Raw genomic sequence first — 13,260 nt, 5'->3', positions numbered from 1 at the left:
CGGTAAAATCACAGAAAAATTAGAAAACAGAAAACAGCAGAAAAAAGAATCAGTTGTATACAAGAACAAAAACTGTAAAATCATAGAAAAATTAAAATTTCTGGCAGGACGGCTGCCAGAAAGTTTCTGTATTTTTCAACAAAATTTTTTTTACAGTCATACGTATACCGACCAATTTCTGGCACCTGACTGGTAGCTCCATCTGTTGCCGCACACGTGCAGCTCTATAGGGTGACTCAATGGGAGCCCTTTCATTTTTTTGCTTTGCTCGCTGTGCTTCAGTCAAAGATGAATTTTGAGATTTCAAGTGAACACTCTCAATGTTCGTATACAGACAACATTAATACCCAAGAAAGTAGCAGGGGGGACAGCGACCGATGTAGCTCAGTTGGAAGAGCACCGGACGCGATATTCGGAGGTCGTGGGTTCGGTTCCCACCATCGGCACGTTGTTTTTTCTTCTACTTTGTGTTTAATCATCTTTTCCCTAAACAGATTGCATTACTAATTTATGTGATTATAGTAGTAAAAATAAAAAAACAGACAGTACAATTCCCAATGCTTTCCTTGGCCTCGCCGACTGTTAGCTTCTTTCCTTCACACACACATATATATATATATATATATATATATATATATATATATATATATATATATATATATATATATATATATATATATATATATATATATATATAAACACGCGCGCAGGCAATTCGACATGTGCACATGTGTCCGACTGCGCCATGTCCGGCTCAGCGAGGTCACGTGATTTGACAAGCTCTATTACTGCGGTCCCTGCAGATCGCTTCCCGCTTGCCTTATCTGCCCGTCACGAGATTAGTTGAAGGAAAACAAAAACGTGTTTATCGCAGACAGGGACATATGTGGATTCGTGCACGGTTTTCCGATCGCCACTATCAACTGGTTTCCCACCTCGCCATGCATTGCTCATACGAAAAAGACTTGCTTATTATAAAGGAAACTATAAAGAAGTCGACGGAAGCAGATATGATAAATTTATTATCGATTTTTTTATCAGCATGTTCCTCTAAGGAAGTGAAATCCGTGGAACTTGGCATACAGATATCGCCTTGAGTGTGCAACTTATTTTGCGAATTTCCATTCTTTTTTATTTTTGCACCTATACACTTTGATTGCACCGTCCCCAAATCGATTAAAGCTTTGTCCGCTTAATTGATTCTAGTTTATCTTTTGTTGCGCACTGATTTGCCTTTTTGTAATGTATACGAACAACACGTGTTTACCCCCTCAGCTTTCATCAGTGCTTAGTGAACAGCGAGTTGGAGGGCTATATTGTTTATGCAAGGTGATTGAATTACGTTGTTAGCTGTCAAACAGTAAAAAAAAGAAAGAAAACATATTTGTTTTCATTGGTTGGGCACTTCAAACAATCTTTTGCTGGGTCCTTGTTGTTGTATTTTTGTATAGTCGGTCTTTTGGCTGATTAACTAAATTTGCACACACACACAGAAAAAATGTTACAAGGAAAGTTGGGGGTCGAAATTTAAACCATTACTGCGCAGCCGCTTATTATTAATCCCAATGCATCAGAGCAGAATGTGGATTGTATTGGGCTCTATTTTCTGTCTGTGGGCTTTCGAAACGTGGTTGCGCCTGCACCAAATATAAAGCACAGGCAAAATTCGATATATCAAATTCACTTCGCAAGTTTTCTTTAAATATATATCCTAAAAGGTCGCTATATATACCTGTGAGGTTGGACTATTAATCACCGGTGTCATGGAAGCCTATATACCCGATGTTCGTGAAAAGATATATAAAAAAAAAATTTTCGAAAACAGGCTTATTGATATGAAAGGGTCGTTCTTCGTGACTATAGCGACTGCACTATACTGAAAAAAATGTGTGTGAAATTACAGGTATATTTAAAGAAAATTTATTTACCAGTACAGAGAATATCTGTTCTACTTCACTGACCGAAATACGTTCAAGAAAAAAAAAACAGTAATTTTTTTGTTTTCCAGCCGAAACCTTGATTGTAAGGCAAGCAATTCGATATATATTTTGCCGTCTATTCTATTTTCTACTGCAAATTGATTTTTACTTGAATAGTAGGTAAATTCTGAATAGAAAGCGAAATGGTATGACATCCCCGAAGACGCTGTCCGATGATCAGCTGCGTAATAATTTCGATTTGAAAGAAGGTAACTAGTGGCGCCACATTGAGGTCCGTTGTTGATTGGCTCCCTGCTACAGTGGCATCTGTTATGCATTTTCCCACTTGCCTCTCTTCGGTGGCTAAACGCGAGGCCAACCTTATGGGTGCCATCGAGTATTGCCAGCGCTGAGAGATATTCGTGAGATGTATATAGTTGACAAGGCTTTTGCTTTAAATTGTTTTTATTGATGAAATTGGCGCTTAACGCAATTTTATTATTGTTACGGGCAGAAAACGTAAAATGAAAGACGAGTAAAAAAAAGATATATTTGCATCATTATTTTCACTGCGACAGAAAAAACTGTGAAATAAAAAAAAAACATATAAAACGCCGTATAACAAACATACCAAAGTGAACGAACAGTGAGTGTCCTTTGTCAGTTGACGGTCGCGTTTCCGCCCGGTCGCAGGTTGCAGGAAGGATGCGTCCTCCGCGGCTGAGTGTGGATCGTCCAGATGCCCGATGCAGGGAGAGGGGAAGGCAACATTCGCGCTGCGCTGCTTTCTTTAAAGAGTTAAGCTTGAGGAGATGCGCGCTTGCATGTTAACGAAGGCGTCTACCCGCGGCGTTGCGCGGTACAGACAATGGCCGGTGTCTGCGCACCCATATGTCATCAGCATCTGGGAACGTAACAGCATCTTGCCTGCCTCGATGGACGGTCGCGGTCCCTGTTGCGTGTGGGCGTCCGTCGCCGCGTTTACAAGATGTATACAGTGCTGAGGCCGGGGCGTTCGGGAGAGAGCAGAAACATGTGCTGTAAACCCTGCCTGGTTCGACGAAATCCCTCCTGCTCGCAACTTGACAACAATTCGACTTTGTTGTTTGTTTTTCGGACACAAAGAGATTCGGTCTCGGCCGGAGCCATGGCACGCGGATCGTGCTATCGAGTAGCCGCGGAGTGGGTTCACGGGGCGGCCGCTGAGTCACCATGCTGTCATGTATATACTCAATGTATATAGTCGTGGGTAATATAAAACCTAGATACCAGTGCTCGACAGGAGTCCCCTGTCTTTCTTTCAAGACTTCCTACTGAAGCAGTACTTCGCTGCAGAAGAAAGAGGAACGGAAGAGCAACCACTTCATAAGATAAGAAGAAAAAGCACCACCATTTACTGTAATAATCCATGATAATTAGTGGTATAAAATAATAAAATAGGAACTAAAATAGCAAGAAAAATAAATAAAGTAACATCTTGCTGTGCGCCGTGGTTGCCTGCATAGGCACATCGCGGAATTGCTCGGCACGTCAGGCGTCAGGATGGCGAGTGAGCCGGGTCCCTATACCGTCTCGGCCGAAGAAACGCGCTGTGCCCGGCAGGCTGAGTTGGAACGTGAAATAAGACGCCGTAAACGTGAACACGTTGCCTAATGTGTGTATGTCCTAGACTATAACTAAAACGAAACTTAGAAAAAAAAATAGTGACAGGCAGCTAGACCGAACTAAACCGTGGTTTCGCACGCCTAACAGTTTAACCTTTTGAAACCCTGCTATTTTTTTTTTTCAACCAAGGTACCTTGATCAGTAGGTGATGTTTGCTCCTTATTTCATGCTGCTTTCTTTCCGTCTATTGGTATTACAACCACCATTTTTCTCCTCCACCACTCGCCCCATTGAATGACTTCCAAAAAACGCAGTTTGATTCCACTCGGTTGATGCAGAGACATTGAAATCGACCGCTTGTCTAATAACACGTCGTGTCGCTGTGTGTCATGGTCCATTTTTAATTTGAGTTGGCCGGGTGTGTGAGGAGACCGTCCGTCTGGGCCATATCAGACGAAAGCTGGGAGGGGCGAGTCAGAGAGAATTCGCAGCGCATCCTTTATTAGATGATATATCCATCGCCACTCCTCGCAAGCACCGGGCCACCGGCTAACAACCGGCTGATATATTCAGTCAACGCTGAGGTTTGGCTTAGTCGCCAATGAGCGAATGGCCCGGGTGCGATTTCTATACGCACGTATGAAAATCATGACGTCTTTATCAAACAACAATGCTTGTCAAATGCCAGGATAAGTGGATCCAAACCATGGGTCGTTAAGAGTTTGTCGCAGTTATTTGCGCATAAAACATAATCTCTCTTTCCACGTCATTTTTCTCAAAGCATAAAACCAGCACCATTGTATATACAGAGCGGATCGATTGTCAACTCAGATTTTTCGTCGCATTAAGGGGTATCCGCGGAGAACAACCGTATGTGCTTTTGTAAGTGGCAGTCAGACAATGTTGTTGCTCATGGCGGAGCAAACCGATGGCAGCGAATAGTCCGTGTCTTTTTGCACTCGATGCACTGCGTTTGGTGGCCAAACAACTTAAGCTTATTTCCTTTGTTCGCTATGTATATAGATGATCTCTCGAACCGTTTAATCCAGTTTTGTTTTGTTTTTGTTTTTTTGCTGTCATTGCCACTTTCTTGCTCAATTTTGTTCGATTTGTCTTGCATTTGCCTTGGACAACATTGGTGACTAAAGAAGACGTACGTGTCTCCCTTTTCGGCCACCGAAACAACACATATCATACAAGTAAAATGTCGAAGCAGGCAAATGAGTTACCAGAAAGGGGGACAAACATCAAACTGATATCGCGTGTATCGAACAGAAACAAAATTGAAAACTATATTTAATCATCACAAGGATATATATACGTAACACAAATAGGCCGATATAGGGAATACAATTGTTTTGCTCAAATCGCCGATTCTCGCGCACATATATGTTTCCCAACGTGTCATTCTGTGTGAACAGGGCTCTTGCAAAGGGGGGCTGTTTACCACTGGTGCGATCGGGTTGCACCCAGCACGGCAGAGAGCGAGAGATGAGATGGGGGAGCGTCCAGGAGATATTCGAGGAGTCGAAGGACGCTTTCAGCTAGCCTCTCTGTGGTGGGAGCATGCATGCTGTTGTAGCCGTGTGCGCCCTTTGCAGTCGTTATCTGCACGCATGTCTGTGCACGCTTATCTCGGCGATGCGGCCAAGAACGGCGAGGCCAACCTGTTTCCCTTTTCTATGCATGCCAGTGCCAAAAGCGCGCGCGCCCGCAAAACAAGACATCTAATTCGGACCATGTGTACGGGAAGGAAAAGTTATCCATTACACGAAAAAGGTGAATCTATACTTCGTTTAACAACCTGTTTACACAAATGCACAAAACAGTTGGGCCAACTAGGACGATGTATAACTGTGTTCGTATGCCACAACCTTGTATACCTGCAGCGTGGTTAGCAGGCGGATATAGGAACACGACAATCTAGTGTTCGCGAACCTCATTGGCCCAAACCTCGTGAAAATAGAGTAAAGGCTGACATGTGTTATGTCAGCTAACGGTCACCTTAATTTAATGCATGCAACGCATTAATGAGCGCGGCTTTCACAAATGTGCTTCGAGCTATATATACCCCCTGTTGCAATGAAGTGTCGGTATTGGTTGCGGCTCGCGCTCTCCGCATCCTTATAAGCTTCAAATCGCACATGTTTACGCAAGGAAAGGGACATTGGAGGTCACGATCAGTTCCTTTGAATCTAGGGAAGATTGATTGTGATTTAATAGAGAGTATTCTGAAATTAATTGTTTAATTTAATAATTTAATGATCGCCTATACCACAATTACAAGCAGGCATGCAGCTATCACATTGTTTTTGGTAGTTTTTTTTTTTGTTTGTTTCTTTGTTTAAAACTAATGCACTTATTTATAAATACCGTACATAATAAAGTTAGAGCGCAAGAAACAACCACACATATACAGACAAAGTAACAACACACAACACAAGAGCTTGCTCATTATTAATATAAACAGCGCGAACAAGAAGACAAAGGACAAGATACAAGAAAGGTACAAGCGCTGACTCACAACTAAGCCTAAGCCCTTTACTCCAAGGCCCAGAAAAAACAAACATGAAGAAAACGAAACAGTCACGTGAAACAACCCCTGTTCGCGCTGTTTATATTAATAATGAATAAGTACCAACTCGCCCAACAAAGTATCTTGGTACGAGAGCTTGTGTTGTGTGTCGATCGTTCTCTGTCTATGTGTGGTTGTTTCTTGCACCCTAACTTTATAATGTACAATATGTACCAACTCGCCCAGGAAGAAGTTTTAATGAACTTATATATACCGCCTGCGGGTGTATACCTATATATGTATTTCATTAAAAGGAGACATGATTAAATTAGATTGATGCTGGAGTGGGAAAGTGCATGGGTATCGCAATATTCGAAATTATGCCAAGCCTATAGATGTATTCAGGTTGACATATCCCGAGATTACATGCGAGAGTGAATAGAATAAAAGCAATGAAGCACTTATGAATACGACGGAGACTGTTGTGCCTTGCTGTGCTGTGCTATGCTGTGCTGTTTGGTTACGGGGTTTAAAGTCCCAAAGCAACTCAGGCTATGAGAGGCGATGCGGTGTGCTGCTGCAGAAGTGTACATCTCCGTGGAAAGAGCGCTGCATGTTATACTGTAACTACATTTCAAAGCGCTAGTCATGTTTCCCTCTCTCTCTCTCTCTCTTTTATTGTTCCGCTCTCTGATACTGTAGAATTTTCTTGACCCCTCTATAGGCCTATATCGCGAACTTCTGCAATCGGGTCAGCGATCCCTTAATTCTTTTCTTTTGCCTGTATTTATACGCAGATATAACTTCCAGTTTCTGTTCTAAATAACTCCTATATCTGTGTACATCACATGCAGAATTACGCCCGAGCCTTAATTGCTTTCTTGAAATTACCCGTCCATGTTCGATATGGCCTCCTTAATTTCTTTAGTCCACCATTCAGCTACAAGGCTTCCTCTTTTCTTTCGCGTAGTTCACCAGTTTTACATGTCGTTCTTTCATCTGTTCGAGCTGCTGTAACATGCAATGCCACCTCATATTTCTTCCTGCACTGATGACTGCTGATTTATATACTCCAAATGTCTGCAGTTTAAATATTTATTATGCTCTGTTGCATTTTAATAAATCCAGCTCTTTTCACCAAATATATATATATATATATATATATATAATCATCAGCATGATACATTTACGAGCGTTGCTACAAACTGTTTTCATTCATCCGTTTTCTTTTCCTCATGCAAGCGCGAATGCTGTACAGTTTCCTTGCATGTAACATGAAGCAATGTATAGTCAATGGCCGACAGCTTGTACCGGAATTCCCGCATAATTCGCCCTTCAGATTTAGGTTCTCCAGTTGCTAGCCTATATATAAGTAGGTTGAGACGCTCAGTGCTCATGAATTTCCAGCATTATAATTTCCCGCGTCGCTCCCATGGGTATCCGCAGCCCGGGTTACATTCATATATGCTCTATAGAATTACCTCGGTAATGTCTCCAGACTTCTTTAACATCGTCATTATGACATTTTGCCCTTACATGTGTTTCCTTGGCTTCGATTGTTCCTTGACGTGATTGGACTGTCCCTAGCCATGTGCGTTTGTCAGCCTTTTTGGACTTCATGCTCCAATCGAAAGTTCGAGTCGTTTTATTCCTTTCCAGTTCATCCCATAATGCATCAGCATACCAACTCCACCACGTTTTTGTCAGAGAAAACTGGTGCAAACGCTTAAAAAGAGAAGTTATAAACTAGTTAAAATTAAAATGCGCATCGCGCTTAAAAGCGGATTGCCAGTTGTTTTGCGCCAAAATGACAAAGGCACTGAGCATTACTATGTAATTATGGTCTCACTATTTTTCAGAAACGTATATTCTGTTCCGGGTGACGTGTGGCATGACTTCCAGCACTGTGCCTCTGATTCTTAGCAATATGGAAAAACAAAAGATCACGTCCACGACACAGTCATATGCACTGGAAAAAAATAAACACTGTAAACCAAAAAGGAAATACAGAGCTTCGAACTCACATGGATTGGTCACACCAGCCCACTTTCAAAGCATCAAAGGTGTCGAAGTCAACTAGGCCCCGTAAGGATATACACACGCTTTTGACAATACAAACCGAAAAAAAAAAAAAAAAAAAGGAGTGCCCGCCTCTCCTCCTCATATATATTTTTATATCTTTATATTTATATCCGTTATACGCTCTTTCAGCTAAATGGACAACCGTCGGAGCGGTTCCGGAACACTTCCGGCGCGGCACGCACAAAAAGCGCACCGCTCACTTCCGGTCCGAGATTCCCGGAGAGAGATCAGCCTCGCGATCCTGTTCCGGCTCAGCGGCAGGCGTACACAGACCGGGCGAAATCCAAGCGTTGCTCGTGCGCACACATGCGATGACGTCACTGGCTACGCGAGATGCAGCGCTACGGCTCTAAAAAAGAAAAAGTGGCATGATGGCCACTCAAGTCACCATAAAACGTGCTGCAATGCAGCACATCATTTTCAGTAAAGCGTATAACAATAATAAGATTGGGAGCGTATTTGGCAAGCACTCGCAGATTATGACTAGCAGCTTACCGGCATCGCTCAAGAGGAAAGTATATAACAGTTGCATCTTACCTGTACTCACCTATGGGGCTGAAACTTGGAGGCTAACAAAGAGGGTTCTACTTAAGTTGAGGACAACGCAGAGGGCTATATGGAACGAAAAATGGTAGGGGTAAGATTACGAGATAGAAAGCCTGCAGAGTGGGTCAAAGAAATAACTCAAGTTACTGATATTCTAGTGGAAATCAAGAAAAAGAAATGGCCATGGGCAGGACATGTAGTTCGAAGAGAGGATACCCGATGGTCGGTTAGGCTAAAAAACTGGATTCCAAGGGAAGGAAAGCGTAGCAGGCGGTGGCAGAAAGTTGGGTGGGCGGATGAGGTTAAGAAGTTCGCAGGGGTCAAGTGGATGCAGCTAGCACAGAACTGGGTTAATTGGAGGAATATGGAAGAGGCCAATTGGCCCTGCAGTGGGTGTACTCAGACTGATGATGATGTATAACACACACACACACACACACACACACACACACACACACACACACACACACACACACACACACACACACACACACACACACACACACACACACACACACACACACACACACACACACACACACACACACACACACACACACACACACACACACACACACACACACACACACACACACACACACACACACACACACACACACACACACACACACACACACACACACACACACACACACACACACACACACACACACACACACACACACACACACACACACACACACACACACACACACACACACACACACACACACACACACACACACACACACACACACACACACACACACACACACACACACACACACACACACACACACACACACACACACACACACACACACACACACACACACACACACACACACACACACACACACACACACACACACACACACACACACACACACACACACACACACACACACACACACACACACACACACACACACACACACACACACACACACACACACACACACACACACACACACACACACATGGCTCAGTGCTTGCTTTTTTCCATTCTTTTTTTTTTCTTATCACCCATCGCAAGCAGCTTCAATGGGGGAAACAGTGTTCAGGGTGATGATAATCTTGATGAATTGAGAACAATGTCATCAGAATAACCCGGACGGACGTGTCCTGAAGATATGCGTGGCCATCTTAAGCTATTCCTTCGCAGCGAAATCACGTGAGATGCCTCATTACGTAAGCGTAACCTGGAAGGTGCGTGCATTCACGGCGGCTTCCGTAGTGTAGTCGTGTAAACGCATTGGGTTTACATTATATACTAGCAATGCCTTAAATCCTTCATTACGTGGTCGCCATCAGGAAGCACCACGGTTTATTTGTGCTGGCGACACAAGCGTTTACAGATTGCCCATGGCGCGCACGAAGGATGCGTCAGCAGCTGCAACCTGCCCAAGCTGCCAGTCTGTATGTATACATCGTCCCTCCGCGTTTGCACAGCACTTGAACGCTACAGAGCAGGGGAAATACCGAGACGTGGCCACGCTCCGGCGCCCCATGTCTTCTGGAAGGACAGCGGCCAGCACGGCGGGAATTCCGGTGGCTTTTAACGTCGCCCACGAAAACCGACGAGCAAACAAACCGCCAGAGTTAGAACGTATATATAGGCCATAGCTGAGACGGACAATAGCAGGGATGGGGGAAAAGGGAGGTAAGTGGCTCCCCCTGCAGGTGTCGGAATGTTCCTTTGTACCTGTCACTTTCAAAAGCACGCTGGCGGTATACTGCGTGTATATCGTGAATCTCGGCCTCCGGACTCCAGTTTATGTCTCTGAATTCCCGCATGCCACGAGACACCTGAGCACTGTTAAGTTTGTAGCATTGAGGCATAGTTGGCTGGTTTTTCGTGCCACACATTGATGGCCAGATCGCCGATGCACGGAAGTGGACAAGGCCGTACGGGACCAACCGTTCTTACTGTAACGCATATACGGCTATGCGGTTGTTGAAGGGAACACCTGAACGCTAGCTATAGCTTTGGGTACCCATGCAACAGAAGAAGCCTATCAGGGCATCAGCGAAGTAAGGTTCAAGGATCGCGTTATACGCAGAGAGGGTGTTGGCAAAAAAACGCGTAGTAAAACGCAGCTGCACTGGCAAAATTGTATACTCAGAAGAAACGTGCCTTCATCCTTACTTCATGGCCTTCATAACTACTTGGCGGACCGCGTTTGTGAGGATAGCGGAGAGTTCTTCATCGAAGCGGCTCTATAGTGAATGAGACCAGCGAACTGGCGAGTTGCACTATATATCTCCGGAGAGCTGGCACAAAATACAACCACTGTATGATTGTGCTTCTTACCATCCAATCATGTTTAGGGGGATTCCTCGTACATGCTAAGGTTCTGTAACAGCTAGGAATTAATGTATAGATGAAATTACACAATTTCCTATGTGGCCCTGTGAACCAACTTCTGCCTCTCAGTGTATTTCATGTGAGCATATCGTTCTATACGCAGCGTTCGATCATACCGTCTAGCCCAACTGCGGAGCCTCATGGCTCTGTACACCAATAATTTTCTGCAGGATTCAAACAACGTGATCTAGATCATATTCAGCTATAATCGAAATATTGCGTTAGCTGAAATCTATTCGCTCAATAAAATTTCCGTTCTATAGATATATAATTCATTCGGGCGATCTTCTTCGGTTGCTTATTTAAGCAGCTATCTGCCGCTTCTTCACATTGTCCAGGATAGCAGATCAACAACTCTTTTAGGTGAAGACGAAGTGCACCAAGTACATCTCGCAATTTGGTGGAGGTTGATTGTGGTGGTATAGAATATGGAACGCCACCAGAATTAATCGGAAGCCGCCAACTATACTGCAGATACGTTTTGTTGCTTTATCAGAATAATAACATAGACTGATAAAATTAACAATTTGATTTCGTTCTCATCGTCCTTTCCAAACTACTATCTTTAGGATTCAAAATAAATTTCTGATACCAAAGTAAATGCCTCCCTCAACCATTCCGTGGCAGCCGGGACAAAATGAACAGATGGGCGAATAGCAAAACTGCAGGCCATCCTTAACCTCTACACACATGAGGCGCACTCACTTCCGTGACGGATCACACGGGAAACTATTCGCATGATCGCCTGACGCGAAGATCTTCTCAAAGCGAATGAAAAGGAAGGGAAGCATTCCTGTCTATTCCAGTTTTCGAAGTGCAAAGAAATGCAGGATAGTGCGAACTTCGTGTTTGGCTTGGCCGAAAGCATGGATTCGTCTCGAAGAACGAAGGACTGCATTGCAGTGCTGTCTCTTTTGAATCATTTCTTTTGGCCACTTATGCTATGTATATACAGAAAACCAAGCACGAAGTGCGCACATCCAGGTCTCCCTGCCGTACACGAATGATCGCAGTTCATGTAGTGAATTCTGAGGGGTTTTGAGGTATACGACGATGCCTGTTTCTGCGCCACTGTTTCGACAGGACGCCACCTTTATCGCATTGCTCATCACCGAGCACGGGGAGTGAGCTATTCGACCTTCATGGTGTATTTCTACCGCGGTCTATATTTAGTCGCAAAATCAGCTGCCAGTCACTACAGAAACTGATTGCTTCTTTCGCCTTCAAGTCGAGGAAGTCATGAGTGCCGTGTAAAAATGTCCCGAGCTTGGTCTTTGCACGTCAGGATAGCAAAACACAAAACCCAAAAGCAGCGGCGAGTGAACCTTACGCTGTACATGAATTCTGGATGGAAACTGGATTCAAAGAAAACTGCATATTCGATAACACAGAATGTGAGCTCCGTTTTATCCCGCAGCACTTTCGTAAGCACATAAAAAAAAATGAGGTGGAAATGCCAATGAGCTACACCCGGTGAACCCCACACTGCTCTGTAAAACTTAAATGAGCGGATGATAACATCTTACTTATGACTACAGATTAAAACTCGAGGACTGTAGAACGAAAAACACGGCACCAACTCACGGCCACAGAAACGCGGCAGAGACAGGGCAGGCCCGCCGTTCGGACCGGTTGAGGAAGATGACCGGCGGAAGGGGTCGAGACGCCTTTGTATACCGCGGACTTACTTTCCTAAGGGCCCCCTGTTCCCGTGTTCCACATAGCTTCCGGGAAATCTTCCTCTGTTGGGAGACTGCGGCGGGCACGGCGGAACGACGCTAATCCATCGACGCACGTGCGAACTCAAGGTCAGCCAAGGAGGCACAGGTGGACCGGCGAGGACAGCCCCACAAAACTCTCTCTGTGCCCGAAGTGAAGCTGCTCGCTATTTGTTCAAACGGAGTGACCGGATTACGGTTTCGTGTTAACGCAACATCAGCCAGTGACGCTGATTAAGCGACGCTGATTAAGTGACTGTAAATTGGAAGTGATCGCCATGTCTGGGACGGTACGATTATTATCACCCAAATCTCTTTACCACAGATGAAAGGGCTGATGTATCGGCTGGTTGTACCGCCAATTGTTCTTTTTTTCCTAGACTTATTCTCTGAACATCAGCTGATACAAACAACACAAAAGCGATACCAAGAACACAATAGGGAAAGGCAGGCTAGTTGGTGGTCAGTATTGCTTGTAATAATATTGCTGTCGCGAAGAACGAGAAT

Source organism: Amblyomma maculatum, chromosome 10 (assembly GCF_055883805.1).
Source record: "Amblyomma maculatum isolate TAMU_Amacu chromosome 10, ASM5588380v1, whole genome shotgun sequence".
In the NCBI taxonomy this organism is placed as follows: domain Eukaryota; kingdom Metazoa; phylum Arthropoda; class Arachnida; order Ixodida; family Ixodidae; genus Amblyomma; species Amblyomma maculatum.
Note: the sequence above shows the minus strand (reverse complement) of the source record.